This window comes from Macrotis lagotis, chromosome X, assembly GCF_037893015.1.
Source record: "Macrotis lagotis isolate mMagLag1 chromosome X, bilby.v1.9.chrom.fasta, whole genome shotgun sequence".
Lineage (NCBI taxonomy): Eukaryota > Metazoa > Chordata > Mammalia > Peramelemorphia > Peramelidae > Macrotis > Macrotis lagotis.
In genome coordinates this window covers 223489254-223506604 of record NC_133666.1, presented here as the reverse complement: position 1 = coordinate 223506604, position 17351 = coordinate 223489254, and the positions used below count along the sequence as shown (strand labels likewise).

Sequence of the window (17351 nt, the reverse complement as noted above, 5' to 3'; positions counted from 1 at the left end):
ATCAAGAGTTCAGAGTATTAGATGAAGTTCTCATGCTCATCTTATTGAAATAAGCTAGATGACATTTCTAGTAGTTGAACTTAAAACTTTCTGGGTGGTCAGACTCAATGGTTAAATATTAACTTGGCAGTGATTGGAATGCTTCAGAGATTCCTTCTTGGACCCTGAACCATTTAACTTTTTTATAAGTATAATGTTATTTAGTATCTATTGATATTAAATATAATCTAATAGATTTAATAGATGGAATGCTTATTAGATTTGCAAATGATTCAAAATCATGAAGAATAGTAAAAACATTGTATGACAGTGTCAGATTTCAGACTGATATCACCAGTTTAGAATATTGGACTGATATAGATGACACTGGGGTTGAAAAGTAAAATTTAGCATTTGCATGAGAAAAGACTCAGTTTCACAAATTCAAGGTGGGGGAGGCATATCTAGTTTTTTTTTTTATCTGAAGGGGGAAAAAAGGTTTTTTAGAGGGTTGAAAGCTCATCTTGAGTCAATAGTATAAGATGGCAATCAAAAGATCTAAGGTGATCTTGGACTACTTTGAGTAGTATAGCTTCCAGAAATAGGAAGTGATAGCCTTGCTCACCACTGTATTTTGAGTATTGTGTTTCATTTTTGTGTACCATAGTTTAAATAGGATATTGAAAACTTGGATAGGGTTCTGAGGAGATTGAGCAAGCTAGTAAGGGACATTAAGTGCCTGTCCTGGGAGTATTGGTAGAAGTACCTGGGATTTTTTGGTTTGAAGGAGAAAAGACTTTGGGAAAATCATGATAACTCTGTTTGAGTATTTGAAGGGTTGTCCCATGGAAGAATAGTTAGCTTTCCATTGTTCGGTCCCAGAAGACAGAATCAGGAAGATTGAGGAGATCGGTTTATTTGTTCAGTGATAGTATGAGTGGAGGAATGGGGAAACTTTTAAATAAGAGGAGCACGCCCAGAATAGTCTGACCTACATCAAAAGGTAGTATATTACCTTTCCTAAAAATTCTTCAAATCATAATGGCTAGATGACCACTTTTGTAGTATCTTATAGTTGGGTCCATTTTTACATGAGAGGTCTCTTTCAAATCTAATATTCTATGACTGTTATGACTAGTTTCTTTACCAACAAAATTAAAGAATTGCCAGGATAGTCTAGACTCTTCATTTTGCTTCCCCTCTTGCATTATATCCATTTCTAAGAAACTATCTAGCTTTGCTATTCTATGACTTTTTATCATTTGTAAAGGTCAGGGGTTTTGTAGTATATTTTTTTTTAACCTAAAACTAATTTCTATTCCTAATGAATGATTTTCCCCAAATCAAAGCAGAAATTTTTTAATAAGTTGTTTAAAATTGTTTTGGGAAAATGAAACCCTTGGAAGCAACCGTGGTAACTGGTGTTGGAACTTGGCATTGGAAGAGAACTCAGGGAAGGGAATAAAACATTATGTGAAGGATCCATGTTGGCCAAGTCATGTTAGAAGCAGGGGAATATCTGTCAATGAACTGAATTTAGAGTGATGAATTTGACCACTATAGATGCCTTGTTTTCCCCACCTTTTTCTATAATACTATGTATGCTATAGTTTTGGATGACAGAGAATAAAAGTTAAAGAGCCAAATATGAACTTGCTTAAAGCTGATAAGTAGGTGAGGTGAGCTTGAGTTGCCAGGCTATTCTAGACTCTTTATTTGCTTCTTTTCCAGATTCTATTTGGTGGATTTGGTCAGAATAGGTACCACGGGAATATCTGGACTCTGTCTCCCTAACAGTCCCACCTTCTTCCTGCCAGTGCTCTCTTTTTCTTTCCCATTTTTGAATAGACATTGACTTCATCTCTACCTCCTTCCTGGCCCAAACTCAACTATCCCCTTCCTTCTTCCCAATGGAGGTGGGACAGGCCTCTCTATTCTTTGCCTTTTTGCTGGGTAGTCATGTTTTCTCACAAGACCTCATGAGTTAGGAGTCACTGATTATTGCCCTTATAGGAAGACAGAGGACATAATAGGTTTTATCAGTTGTCCTGCAACTGAACTCTAAAGTTTCCCCTCACCTTTACTATCTTCCCTATCACTATGTCCTAGACCTTATAATCTGACCTGCCAATGTACCTTAAGGGGCTCAGGATTTGCCATATGTCCTGTAGGAGAATCCTTAAAATCTCTGGGCTCTTCTACACTCTTTACAACTACATATATTTTCTCTTTAAGATAAAGGAGTATGACTTTTCCAATTTGTATGACCAAGGTTTAGCAAAGTACTTATCACATAGTAAAGATTTAATAATTATTCTTAAAAATTCAGTTTTCTGAAGTAAAAAATCCATAATTGCCCAAATCCATTCAGATTAATATGTTTTATTTCTAACACAGGCATAGGATCATACTGTGGCAGAGGAAGGTTTTTGCCCTTTAAAAGATGATGAAAACATTGTTCTTTTTCCTCAGGAGTTTCAGGGTGGGGAAGGTCTCCTGACTCACCATGAGAAAGGAAAAAAACTATGTGAATCATCTTTAGTTTCTAGACTCCCTTGGAGAGATAGATATCTTATAAAGCAAATTAAAATTTCAAAGGTAAAAAAGCCTGAATGATCTGAGGTCTGAGAAATTAGCAATTGAAGTTGCCAGAACTTTCTGCCATTTTTGATCTCCAGACTTTTTTTGTACTATTAGAAATTATTGAAGAAATGATAGAGCACTTTGGATTATATCCAACAGGATGATGGGAAATGTTTATTTTTGTTTTGTTTTGATTTTTCAAGGCAATGGGGTTAAGTGACTTGCCCAAGGTCACACAACTAGGTAATTATTAATTGAGGCCTAATTTGAACTCAGGTCCCCCTGACTCCAGGAGCAGTGCTCTATCCACTGTGCCACCTAGCTGCCCCCTGATGGGAAATGTTTAACAACTGGCTCACTGGAGAAAAAAATCTGACACAAGTTTAATCTATAAAATGAACATTTTCTCCATTATTTTATTGTCTAGACAATCAACAAAATCCTGATTTGTAGTTTGATGATATCTGAGATACAGATGTTCATCTAGAAAATTTTCCAATCATCTCTCCTGATCCATGTTGAAGCTTCTAACACACTTTTCATTCTATCTGTTGATTTAGTATATTGGAATTAAAAATGTTTAAAACATTCAAATATTTATTAATTTAATTAAAATATTAATGTTAGCATATAAAATTTTAAAGAAAAATTTAGATTTTCAAAACAAAAATGATTAACAAAAAAAGTAGCATTGTTTTACATTTTTATCAAATCTCTTTAATGGCTAGTTTAATATGAAACAGCTGGATTCTTATATCTATTTTTGTATTCAATAGATTGGATATATTACTTTGGTTGAAATACATGTAGAAAATCTGACCTCAGATCTGTAGTTGGAAAAGGAAGGAGCATTTTAATAGGCAAATGATCTTATTATTAGTATTATGGAGATAGTTTTGACCCAGTCTGCCTCCTTGGAAGGGAGCACACTTGAGAACTGGGACCTAAGGCACTGCTGCTGAAGAGATTGAGTATAGAGACTATTGCACTGTGGTATTGCTGAGGTAGGGACTGTTTTTTTTTTTTTTATCCTTTATCCTGGTGGTAGAAAGATTTTTACATGAAAACCAGGATTATCAGATCTCAAAAGGGACATAAATACCAATTTACCCATATATGTACCAAGACATATGCAATCCTTATTACAAGGACCATTATCATTATTATATATGTTCCCTTTCTTACAATTTTTTCCAAACTTACTAGCCACTACAGGACTCAAATGAAATAATGTATGTAAAATGCTTTACAAATCTCTAAATGTCAGCTATTATTATTATTACTATTACTTAATCTCTATTATAGTCTCTGCCCTTTAAAGCTTATGATCCTCTCTCAATTGACTATGGTAATGAAGGCAACAGTTTTAGGAAAATCCTGAATGATAGATAACCTTAAAATCATTTTTTGACATTGTAATACCTGATTTATTTTGTAGCAGACTGCTAAATACTTTGGATTTAAAGTAACAGTAAAATTAGTTTATATCACCTAAGCACCAATTATCAGCAAGCAGCCAGAAAAAAATTGGGTGATAGGGGATGAAGGGGTTATTATTTAAAATTTTCTTTATAGAAATAGAAGCAGATAGATAAGAGTTTGCTTAACTGGTTTGCTCAACAATTCTTTGTCTTATTTAGAAAATTTGGAGAGAGAATTTAGAACTCAAAATTTAAAAAAGTTTATGTTAAAAATTGTTATTATACATGATTGAGAAAAAAGAAAGTTTGGAGAGGAAATGCTAAGGAAATGATAGTGTTTCTCATGAAATTTGTCTGGTTTTTGTAAATAATTGGGATTAGAGTGGGCCTGTGATTTCATCTGTAGGTATATCCCTAGGTGAGGAAGCTCCTTTTACAAATGTGGTTTGTCACCTTCTATGTAATTTATAATTTTAGGAAATCTCCTAGAGCATAGAGAGATTAAGTGCTTTGCCTAGGGTTTCACAGTCAGTATGTGTCAGTGGTATCCTTATGAACACACATATTCCTGGCTCTGAGGCTAACTCTCAACACTGGCACTGTGCCCTACTGCCTGTTTGTGACATGGTCAGATCTTCATTTTAAGAAAATCGCTGACAGTTGAGTGGATTAGAGTGGGGAGAGACATGAACCAGAGAGAAAGGAAATAGAAACTATTCAGGTATAAGGTGATGAGGGTTTATACCAGTTTGATAAATGGGACAATGGAGAGGAAATATAAATGAGAGATGTGAATGTAGAAACAATTGCATTGAGCCCTCAATTGGATATTTTATATATATATATATATGCATATAGATATCATCTAGGAATTTTCTCTCTCCCTATGTATATATACACACATACATATATCTATATTTGTACATACACTAACATGCATAAATGCATTTTATATATATTATATATATAAAATTGAATCAATGGAAGCTCTTAAGAGATCACAATGTGAAATAAAATAGAAAAAAGAGGTCTCAGGATAGTCCATGTTGTGAACGATATAGTAAAATTCCTCTCTTTTCTACAATTATTTAAAAGATAAATACAAAGCACAAAATTTTTTCTTCATGTTTTGGAAGCCAGGATGGAAAGCAGCTTTCAATTTTTGATTATAGCTTCTCTGGGCAAACAGTATAATTAATGTTGAAAGAGTGATTATATTCTAAGACCCTCTTTTTGTGCTTATTCAGGATTTCTCCTGATCTTCTTTTTGGACTGAAATTCGAAGACAGATTTCCTGAACAAAGGTGAATTTGGTGGGAAGCAAAGAGAGGTGACAGAGGAGGGCAGTTTGACTGTATTTATTGTTTAGAAATTGTTTTCAGAACTTGGTATTTATTTTTAAACTAAACTTTTAAAACAGTAAAAACTAAAAATGGAAAAAAACTCAAAAATTTCAACAGACTTTATTTTAAAGTTAAGGGAGACATAATTATGGAATTCCCGAAAATGTTTCACATTTTATGGTAAAACTTGGGCAAGTCACTTAACTTCCCTGATCCTTTTCATCTATAAAGTGATTCAGTTGGACCAGATGAAATTCCTTGGCTATGATCCTAATATACATTTTCTTATTCCAACTGGCCCATTACAATAAACTCCAAGTTCTAAAGATTATTCTATTAATCTTAAATTCAATCAACATATTTCATGGCATAAAAGGATACAAAAAAATATCTGAACCTAAGGAACTTATACTTTACTAGGGCCAAGGATGTGGAGATGGGATAAGGTGAAAAAAGATAGGGATACTGAAAGATGGAGTATTATGGGATGAAGGAGAGAAACCAGTCAAAAATGCTCTATAAAAATGTGAGTATCATAGGGTATTGGATAGAGTGGAGAGACTATCTGAGAAAGGAGGAGGTAACACTTGATGTCAGTCTTGAAGGAGCATAATGATTCTGATAGAGAGGATGAAAGAGTGCATTCCAAACATGGAAGTCAGAGTGCATTCATGTATGGAGGCAAGAATGGTTGTGCTGAATTGGGGGAAATCAAATCATGCATCATTCTGACTCTTATATGGATGAAAGGGAGGAAGGTCAATGAATAACTTTAGAAAATTGGGTAGTATGAAGAGTAGAACAGATCAAGAAAAAGTAATTTTCTAATGACCACTTTTAGGATATAATACAGACTCTATTTTTCTTGGTGGTCAGTAACTATTCAAAACATCCTTGAGCAGATCCTTTTCCATTTTCTAGATGCAACACCTTTGAGGGGGAGAATTTATCACTAAAAACTTTATTTCATTGTCCATTACATAGTTTTGGAGACAATATTTATAGTATGCTTAGCCAAAAGTGCTTATTCTCTTTCTCTTTCCTTCCTCTTTCTTTTCTGAATTTTTTTATTGAAGTTTTAACTGGAAAGTGACTTGGGAAGGTGAATCCCTACTTAATGGTACCTGTTTTAGTATACAGACCAAAATATATAGTTTTTTTGCAAGGCAATGGGTTTAATGACTTGCCCAAAGCCACACAGCTAGGTAATTATTAAGTGTCTGAGGTTGGATTTGAACTCAGGTCCTCCTGACTCCAGGACCAGTGCTCTATCCACTGTGCCATGTAGCTGCACCCTACAAATTAAAGTACAAATTGTATTGAATAGTATCCTTGATAGAACTCTTAGACTGGTCTCTGACACAGGGGACTAATGAGATTCCTGACTCAGATAAGGAAGAGTTAATTTAATTTTGCACTTTTCTCCAATAGGATTTGAGCCTGATTTTAATTTGATTGTAAGAATTGGCTAGAACTTTTAGTTGCAATGGAAACATGGAACCTTAAATATTATGAACTCGAAAGCTATCAGTCTTTTATATCCCATGTTTTATCACTAAATCATAGATGGAATAGATTTCAGAGGCTCTCTAGTACAACTCATACCTACTTCATATATACTTGACTCATAGACTCTGTCACATGTTAAGCTGTTGAAATTAGACCCAGAGTAGTTTTGAATAGAAAGAAATCAAGCTATCTTGTCAGAGCAATACCTATCTCCTCTTTTCCCAGTGTAATAAGTATTGAAAATTAATTGTCATTCCAGGATTTGTAGGTTAGAAGAAGCATTTCATTTTATCCATGAAAGACATTTGTATTAGCATGATCTTTGAAATGGGAGGTAGATGTGTCACTCTCAGGTGTTTTGATAAAAATACACAATCTACTGGAGAACATAGACTTGGATGATGGTGCTGGGACTGAAAGAAGTAGCAGAATTGTTACTCAGCCTCACCCAAGACACCAGGACCTGAGTCAGAGGGAGAAACTCTAGCCAAGGTTAATAGGTGATGAGGGAAGGAGAAAGGGAAGGAAGGTGAGACAGAGAGACAAAGATAGAAACAGCAAAAAAAGACAGAGTCAGGGAAAGAGTCAGAGACAGAAAGAGAATAACTGGGCTAACTTTGGGACAGAAAATGGCAGGGATGTCAGTTAACATGGAGATAAGGAGAGAAACAAAAGATACACATTTAAACTATATCAGAGTTCTCTATTACACCTTAACCCAGTAATTTATCAACCTATTCATATTTTCTACTTAAAAGTTATTTATATCATGGTCAAATCACTTTTGTATATTAAGTAAAGTCCTCAATGTGTGATAGATTAGAAAATAAACTGACATATAAAGCACTTCAGAGTTTCAGAGTGGTTCTCACACATTTTTTCATTTGTGTCTCACATCAACTAGAAATTGAGTATTATTTACAACCAGTAATTTGAGTATTATTGCCTTGATTTTGCAGGTAATGAAACTGAGTCCCAGAGAACTTACACAACTTTCCTTTTTATAGTCTCACAACATATAAATGTAAGAATTAGAATCTGAAAAACAGATTTTATTTTTCGTTCCATGTCCAACCCTCTACTATTCTACAAAGGATCTTTAGAAAGATAACTTAAAAGAAGGTCACGATATAAGACCAATGGACAAAATTGGGATGCTAATGAAGCCTCTTAAAGATATTAGTCATTTTCTTTTATCCTTTTTCAAGTTTGAGATCTTAGAGTTGTAGAAATTTTTATGTTGGGAGGTTCCATAGAGCTTATCTCATTCAGGAGTTCTAAACCACTGATTGGTGTGTCACGAATGGTCCTTTTCTGATGAAACCTATAGACTCTCCAAAAATAATGTTTTTAAATGCATAAAATAAAGGAAAAATGTAATATTTTTATCATACAAATTCACAGATTTCCTGAAATCTGCCTAGGAAATCTTAGTCTAGTTCCATCATTTTCCAAATAAAGAAACTAATCTAAGGTCAAATAAATAGTAAGTGACAGAGGTAGGGCAAGGGTGAATCAAGCTCTTCTGTATTCTTATTTAACATGCTTTTTTTCCTGATACCCTTTTGGTGTTAGAATTGAGCTGAAGTAAACAAGGGGAAGCTTCTGAACAGTTGTGTCTTGGAATTTCTTTTTTTAATTATCACAACCCCAACTTTCACATTTCTAACACAACTGTTGCTTTAATGTGCTGTGGCCCACGATAGAGAGCCCAATTTATCTTTTTTTAAAAACTTGCTCTAAGTATTTATGAAATATTTGCCCAGTCTAAATTTTGTCCTTCTTAACTAGATTGATCTGGCTAAATCTTCCTTTGTTATTCTGTAAATGTTTTTACTATTCTCAATTGAATTATCTTCATTTGCTTTCCACTACATTGTTAAAGAGGAAGCAATAGATAATTATTTTTTTGGTTTTTGCATGGCAATGGGATTAAGTGACTTGCCCAAGGTCATACACCTAGGGTTATTATTAAGAGTTTGAGGCTGAGTTTGAACTCGGGTCCTCCTGACTTCAGGACTGGTGTTCTATCCACTGTGCCAACCTAGCTGTCCAAAAGTCTTAAAGTTTCAAGACTTTCCCTTCCTTAATGGAGAATTTTGTTTAAGTGCTTAGAAATGAATAGTTCAAATTTTCATAAAATTGTGTAATCTATCTATAAAATAATTACAATGTTTTCAACTAAAATGATTTATTAAATAGCAATAATGCTTTAAATTATTTCAGGCCCATTATTTTTAATTCAAGAAAAAATTTTAATGAAAATGATTAAAAAATCCAAGTGATGAATAATAATTTTCCTTGGCATGTCTAATATTTAGAGGGTTTGGCCAATTTGTAACTGAACTAAGCCATATGTAAATGGATATTTATAACCAAAGGGTTGCAACATATGCAAAATAATTTAACAGAGTTGACAATCCCTAATATTAAACTATTCAAAGAGCATCCTTAATAACTTGTTTAAATGTGATTAGGCTTATATATTTTAAAATGTTCCATCAAAAATGCATCATTTTAAGTGGTCAAAGTTTATGTTAACAGTAGTTCTCAAAAGAAGATGGGGAATATTAACATGAAAGAATGCAAGAAGGCTTCAAATAATTAAATACTGGTGCAGTGGATACAGAATTAGATTTGGAGTAAGGGACACAAATTTGAATACCCCTCATTCACTTACTAGCTCTGTGACTGTGGGCAAGTCATTTAATATTTTTTATTATATTGTAGGAATGAAATTACAGAATATATTGTAAGCTTCACAAATTTGTGTGTCATCCTTGCAAAGGGGGTCATGCTAAATTTTGTTTCATTTTGATTTTTGTATATGTGCTGCCTAAGTGAGTACTAGATAATTCATTGGAAAGAGTTTTGTAAAACTAAAGTGCTCTATTTTATTGAAGTAAAATAACAACAAGAAACATGCATTTCAAAATAATCTTGAGGATCAGTCTTTTTTTTTTTTTGGCAAGGCAATGGAGTTTAGTCACTTGCCCAAAGACAAACAACTAGGCAATTATTAAATGTCTGAGGCTGGATTTGAACTCAGGTCCCCGTTTCCAGGTCCAGTGCTCTATTACCATACCATCCTAGATGCCCTATAATCTTGAGTTTTTAAACTATATTTAGTAAACTTGCAAGGAAGACAAAAAAAAGGACATAATCAAAGTTGGGGTTGTTGTGGACAAATTAATACATTAATGGTGGGTTTGTGAATTTGTTTAACTGTTATGGAAGCCAATTTGGAATTGTGCAAAGGAAGTGACTAAAATATGAATACCCTTTGACCGAGAGCTTCCACTAAGAGTGATCAATCACAGAGTGATCAATAACAAGAAAAAGGCCTCATATACAATACCTTTTTATGGCAAAAAACTGGGAACAAGGTAGATACTCATAGCCTAGGTAATGGATGAAAATTTGTGATATGTTAATGTAATGAAATATTACTTTATTATGAGAAACTATGAATAATGCAAGAGCAGTGGAACATAGACTTCTATGAACTGGCCCAAAATAAAATAAGGAGAACTAAGAAAATACTAACAGTGAATGGCAATGTAAATGTAAATAGCAACAAAACAATCAAAACTTAATATTATGAAATGAAAACGACCAGACTTAGCTCCTAAGAAGACATAAAAGAAGAAACTTTGCTCCCACTTCTTTGCAGTGTGGGGTGTCATATGTATAATACATTCTCATCAGGCTATTTTGACAGGTTTAGCTTTTTTTAATTCCTATTTTTAAAAATAGTATTTTAATTTTTCCAATTTCATTTAAAAATTTGTCCAAAGACATTTTGACATTCATTTAAAAACATTTTATGAGGTCCAAATATTCTCCCTTTAACATTTATCTTTTCCCTTTTCTGTCTTATTAGCCTATTTGATGGGTAAGAAATGAAACCTCAGAATTGTTTTAATTTGCATTTCCCTAATAAATAGTGATTTAAGATATTTTTATATGACAATAGATAGCTTTGATTTCTTCATCTGAAAAATTCCTGTTCATACAGTGGCCATTTATGAATTGAGTAATGACTTCTCTTATAAATGTGACTCAGTTGTGTATATATATATATATGCATATATATGTAAAATAGAGATTATCAGAGACACTTGCTGTAAATTTTTTTCACAGCTTTCTGCTTTTTAATCTTGGTTTCATTAGTTTTGTTTGTGCAAAATCCTTTTGATCCAATATAATCAAAATTATTTATGTATCTACTTTATAACTTGTAATGCTCTCTATCTCTTGTTTGGTCAAAAGTTTTTTTCTTCTCCATAGATCTTGCAGGTAAAATTCCTTACTCTCCTAATTTGTTTATGGAATCATCCTTTGTGTCCAAATCATGTAACCATTTTGACTTTATCTTGGTGTTCAGTGTGAGATGTTAATCTATATCTAGTTTCAGCCATATCATTTTTCAGTTTTGCCAGCAGTTTTTGTGATATAGTTAGTTCTTATTCCAGAAGGATCTTTGGATTTTGTCAAACACTAGATTATTATGGTCATTTATTACTCTTATCTTTAAGACCTATCTATTCTACTGATCAAACAGAGTTTTGATGACTGCCATTTTATAATATACTTTGAGATCTGGAACAGCTAAGCAACTTTCCTTTGTACTTTTAAAATTAATTTTCTTGATATTCTTGTCTTTTTGTTCTTCCAGAGGAATTTTAAAATTATTTTTAGTAGTTCTATAAAAAAAAGGGGTTTTGGAGGCAGTTTGTTTGGTAAGGCACTGAATAAGTTCTTTTAGGTAGAATTGTCACTTTTGTTACATTGAATTGGTCTATACACGAGCGATTGATATTTTTCCACTTGTTTAGATTTAATTTTATTTGAACAAAGTGTTTCGTGATTGTATTCCTATAGTTCCAGGTTTTGTCTTGGCAGATGGCTTCCCAAGTATCTTATATTGCCTACATTTATTTTTAAGTGGAATTTCTCTTTATGTAAATATGTATGTATATATATCTGCATACATATACATTGTATACACATATGTGGGTATAGATATACATGCATACATGTAGACACATATATATGCTAATGATTTATGTGAGTTTATTTAGATGGATACCACTTATCATATTAAGGAAAGTGTCATTTATTCCTCTGCTCTCTAGTGTTTGTTAAAAGGAATGGGTGCTGTATTTTTCAAAAGCTTTTTCTGTATCTTTTGAGATAATCATATCATTTCTGTTGGTTTTGTCATTGATATGTTCAATTATGCTGATAGTTTTCATAATATTGAACCAGCCCTGTATTCCTGAAATGAATCCCGCCTGGTCATTCTGTATGATCCCGTTGATAAATTGCTGAAATCTCCTTGACAGCATTTTATTTAAAATTTTTGCATTAATATTCATTAGGGAAATTGGTCTATAGTTTTATTTTTTCTGTTTTACTCTTTCTGGTATAGGTATCGTCACCATATTTGTGTCATCAAAGGAACCTGGTAGGACTCCTTTGCCTAATTTCCCAAAAAAGTTTATTTAGCATTGGAATTAATTGTTCCTCAAATGTCTGGTAGAACTCAATTAGGAATTTATCTGACCCTGGGGATTATTTTCCTTTGGAAATTCATTGATTGTTCCAGTTCTTTTTTTCTAAAATAGCTTTATTTAAGAACCTTATTTTCTCTTTGGATAATCTGGGCAACTTATATTTTTATAAATATTCATTGATTTCATTTAGATATTTAGATTTGTTGGCAAACAATTGTGCAAAGTATCACCTAATCATTGCTTTAATTTCTTCTTCATTGGTGGGGAATTTACTTTTTCTTTTTTTTTTGATACTTATAATTTAGCTTTCTTTTTAAAAATTAAATGAATGGTTTTATTGTTTTTTTCTCGTAAACCAGCTATTAGTTTTGCTAATTAGCCCAATGTTTTTCTTACTTTCAGTTTTATTAGTCTTTCCTTTGATTTTTCAAAATTTTTAATTTGGTGTTTAATTAGGGAATTTTAATTTGTTATTTTTCTTGCTTTTTTAGCTGCTTGTCCATTTCATTGATCTGCTCTTTCTTTATTTTAGTGATATTAGCATTTAAAGATAGGAATTTCCCCCAAGCACTGTTTTGGCTGCATCCCATAAAATTTGATATGTTGTCTCATTGCTGTCATTTTCTTTGATGAAATTTTTAATTTTTTCTATAACTTGTTTGACCTATTCATTATTTTAAGATTGCTTTTCCTAATTAATTTTAATCTATCTTTCCATGAGTCTGTATTACTTGCAATTTTTGCGTCATTGTCTAAGAAGGATTGATTTTTTTCCCTACCTTTCTGCATATGATTGTGAGGTTTTTATGCTTTAATACATGATCGATTTTTCTGTAGGAAATGAATAGAATTTTAGAAAAATTAGATATATAATAGATCTTTGTAGAAAACTGAATGAAGTTAAAAAAGGAATATAACTTCTCAATGGTCATGATACAAAAGAAAAAAAATACTAAAGATTTATGTACTAAATGATATAGCATTCAACTTTCTAAAGCATAAGTTAACTTTATTACTGGGGAAACTCAACTTTCCCCTCTCAGAACTAGATAAATCTAAATAAATAAAAAAAATTTTAGGAAATGAACAGAAATATGCTATCAAAGAACTCTAAGAAAGAAGAAGCAATGGACTACTTACATGACAAAAACAGGGGTGACAGATATGTACTGGACAGGTCTATTGGTATCTTTGTAAGGCTAGGAGAAAATGAGGAGGGCTGTTAGATTGTTTGGTATATTTCCTGAGGCAAACTTATGGGAGGCATGGAAAGGTTGGGTATGTAAGCATGGATTGATTACAATTAGTATAGCTGGAGGAAGCTGTGGAATTAATTAAATTATATTTCTATTTGATATCAAGTTTTTTCCAAGTTATGTTACTCCCCATTTCTGTTGGTACTTTACCTTAGTTTTTTTTTTTAGGTGAACCTGTTTCTACTGGCTGTCTTTCCCTTATCTCTGATCCCCTCTTTTTGCTTGTTACTCCTTTTCCTTTGGGATTTTGTTTTTGGTTCTATTTTTTTCTCTTGCTTTTCTCTTGCTTTACTTGAGTTGTCTCAGGAAGATTCTGAAGATTACAAAGTAAGATGAGGAATTGGACACTGAATTCCTTTCTTGAGCTAAATTGCTGAGTATTGAAACTCTACTGTAGGAAAGCACAAATTTGATGGATTGTAGCCCTAATGCCAAATGTTTCTTTATCTAAAAGACTTATGGAAAACTTGTACAAAGCAAGTGCTCACAACAGAGATCAGAAATGAAACAAGGACACTCTCAAAGTCTCTCTGAAGAATTTTAGTGTCAATTATGATTCGTGGGAGATGCTGGCACAAGACTGCCCAGCATGGTATGCTTTCTTTAATGTGGGGCATCAAAGGAAATGTGAAATGCTCAAATCTAGAGACATTTCCATCTCAAATGTTTAAATTAATTGTATTCAACCTGTGGTAGAACTTTCTGAGTGTATATTGAACTGACCAAAATCAAACACACTGATCCTTGACCCCAACATTGTAATGCTATGGATCCTCTTCGAGTACAAAGGGTGAATAACAACACTTTGGCTACATAATTCTTCTCCCCCCCCTTTTCCCTCTTAGTCAAGTAAATTCCTTTTTTCCTCTCCTATCCTTCAACTAGTCATTCCTTCCTTCCTTCCGTCCTCCTCCTCTTCCTCTATTCCCCAGTAAGCTCTTTTCTTTCTAAAACCACAAAGGTCACCTTTGTCTCATTGCTAGCCCTTGATTTGACCTTAGCATATCACATACTCCACTCTGTCTTCTTCCTTCCTTTCTCTTCTTTCCTGTACCCTTCTAAATTGTTATGTAATCCCATAAAATGGGTATCACCAGATTCAGTCCAAAATATCCCGTCTTCTGCTTCAATGTAGATCTGATAGTTTTCGGCCTTCCACTCAGTCTCCTTGTGAACATTTAGAAAGAAGTTTCTTACTGGTCTCTTTACTATCCCTCTTTTGCTGTTAGCTCTTGACTGCTGCATTGTTTTCTCCTTCCATCATTTTCATTGTTTGGGGTGTTTGAGTTGTAAATAATCTCTTCAGTTCTACTTTTCTTTCTAAATATGTTTCAAATTTTTCATTATTACTGACTACTCTTTTTTTTATTTTTAACCATATGATTAAGTTCAAGGTAGGTCATTGCATGCCCCAACCTGAATTCATTTAATTTTAAAACACATTCTATTCCTTCCTTTCATTAGGTAAATGTCTTTTACTTTGTATTTAAAGGTCTTTCTCTTGGTGGTTTGAGGAATTTGTTGTTTCTGAAATGAATTGTCAAATTTAATTGTTATGTGTCTCAGAATTCGCAACCTTTGGTTTTTTTTGCCGCCCAGAGCTGATCTGTGAATTCTTTCAATTGGAATTTCATTTTCTATATTCAGAAGTTCTGAACAGTTATCTTCTATTATTTCCATCATAGTGTAAAGGTGTTTCTTTTCCTCTGTTGTGTTCTTCTCAAAGATACATGATCCTTAGGTTCTTTGTAAGTATTCTGTTTTTGAAATCCATGTTTTACTTGTAGGGTATGTATATTTTCTTTTAATTTAATTACTACTTTTTTTTCTAGGTTGTCCTTTACTTTTTTGTATCTGGGATATGGGAATTTTGTTGTGTGTTTCATGTCCTTGTGACTGCTAGTCTAGCCTCACTTCTGGTAGAATGGGAGATGGGGGAGTTGACCCAATGAACTCAGGGTCAGAGCACCTTAGTTCATGGGTTTTTGTTTTAGATTCTGGATGTAGTAGACCACGGAAACAACTGATGTCGCTTTATCTTTGGTACATAATTTCTGTTTTAGAGAGGTCTGAAGAGTCATGGGGATCAAAAAAATTGTCTGCTTCTCTATCTTGTTGTTCATATGACCTGGATGTTCACATATCCATTTGAATACTCAACTGTTCAACCCATAGGGATTTTTCACTTCTCTGAACTAGTTTCCAGTTTGTATCCTAGAAAATATTGTATTTTTTGTGTATAAATTTACATAGATTTTATAACTTCTTTTTTGATTCATGTATGTTTATCTTATCTCCTCAATATTTTAGATATTAATCAATATTAATATAACTCACAAAGAATGTAAGTTATGCCTAGGCCACTATAAAACATCACTGATACTTAAGAAAAAAACTTGTTCTTAGATTGTCATTTTATGTAACTTGAACTGGTTTTCAGTTCTGTTATTTTTTAAACATGAATCTGATTTGAATTTTCCTCCTTTCATTGATAAATACTTTACAAAGTTTGTGTTATATACAAATATTACAAATAAATATTTTTCTTACAAAAAACTACAGAAATCAATTACATTTTATTATTTGATACATGTCTTCTTTCTAGCTACTGGTATTTTTTCCCCAAGTTCACTCTTTCCTTTTAAATGTCTAACCCTATTTCATAGTGTTATCACATTCTTCTCTTTTTTACTTTAATTGATTCCTGTTAAATGATTAAAAAAAAACCAGACAAATCTCTTACAGATTTCATTTATTCCTTAAAAAGCAAAGCAGATTTTTCTTGGCCTCCAGACATGTGATGATGCTTCTGGCTTGAAATGTTCTTTTAGGAAAGGATTGTAATCTGATGTGGTCTATCTATAGAGTGTTGTATTCTAGTGAGACACTGTTGCGTAGTAGATAGAATATTGTACCTGGTATAAGGAAATTCTGAGTTTGAAAGCTGCCTCAGGCTCAGTGCAATACTAGGCAAATAATAACCTATATTTAGCTTTTTCATATGTAAAAGGGGAATTAAAAATAGTACTCATAAAAAAACTCATAGAGTTTTGTGAGGATCAATGATATAATGTATGTAAAGTTTTTTGCAAATCTTAAAATGCTACATAAATGTTCTAATACTCTGGAGTGATTCTGTAATTTCAAAATCTCATTCCTCTAAAATTAAAAACAATGAGTAATTCTGTATCATACTTTCTTTTTCATATTAGTGTGGTAGTCTCTAGTCACTAGTGAGCCAATAAAAAATGAATCGCCTACTATGTGTCACTTTGCTAAGGAATTAAAGCTAAAGGAATTAAAGCCCCTCTTCCTAAGGAGCACATGGTTCATTGGGGGAGACAACATAAAATATGCAAATGATATTTGTCTCTGTCTCTTTTTTTGTCTGTTTTTTTGCTTGTCTCTGTCATCTCTCTTCCTCCCTTTCTGTCTCTTGTCTCATGACAGCAATATTCCTTTGTTCTTTTATGATTTTGTCACATTATAAAAGTTAGATCAAATTCTCATTCTATTCAGATTAGTTTCCTCTTGATTCTGGATTACACATTGACTCTATATTTGTTACTCCATGCTGGGTTAATTTGTAGCCCAGTAAGAATCTGTGTATTTTGAATTCTTTTTGCGTACTAATATTTGACAAATTGTATAGAAGTTTCAGAATTGTTTATGTCCCTTTTTTTGTCCTTTCCCCACAATCTTTTATTCTATCCCTTCCCCCAACACTACTTTTAGCCTGTA

At 32.8% G+C, this 17351-nt stretch overlaps 1 non-coding gene across 1 annotated transcript; it reads right to left on the bottom strand.

Moving 5' to 3' along the window:
* Positions 1 to 9578: 9578 nt before the first annotated feature.
* LOC141503779 (U6 spliceosomal RNA) lies at positions 9579 to 9683 on the bottom strand. Its single transcript, XR_012473090.1, has one exon. It is a non-coding gene; the product is annotated as a U6 spliceosomal RNA (small nuclear RNA).
* Between the last annotated feature and the right edge of the window lie 7668 nt (positions 9684 to 17351).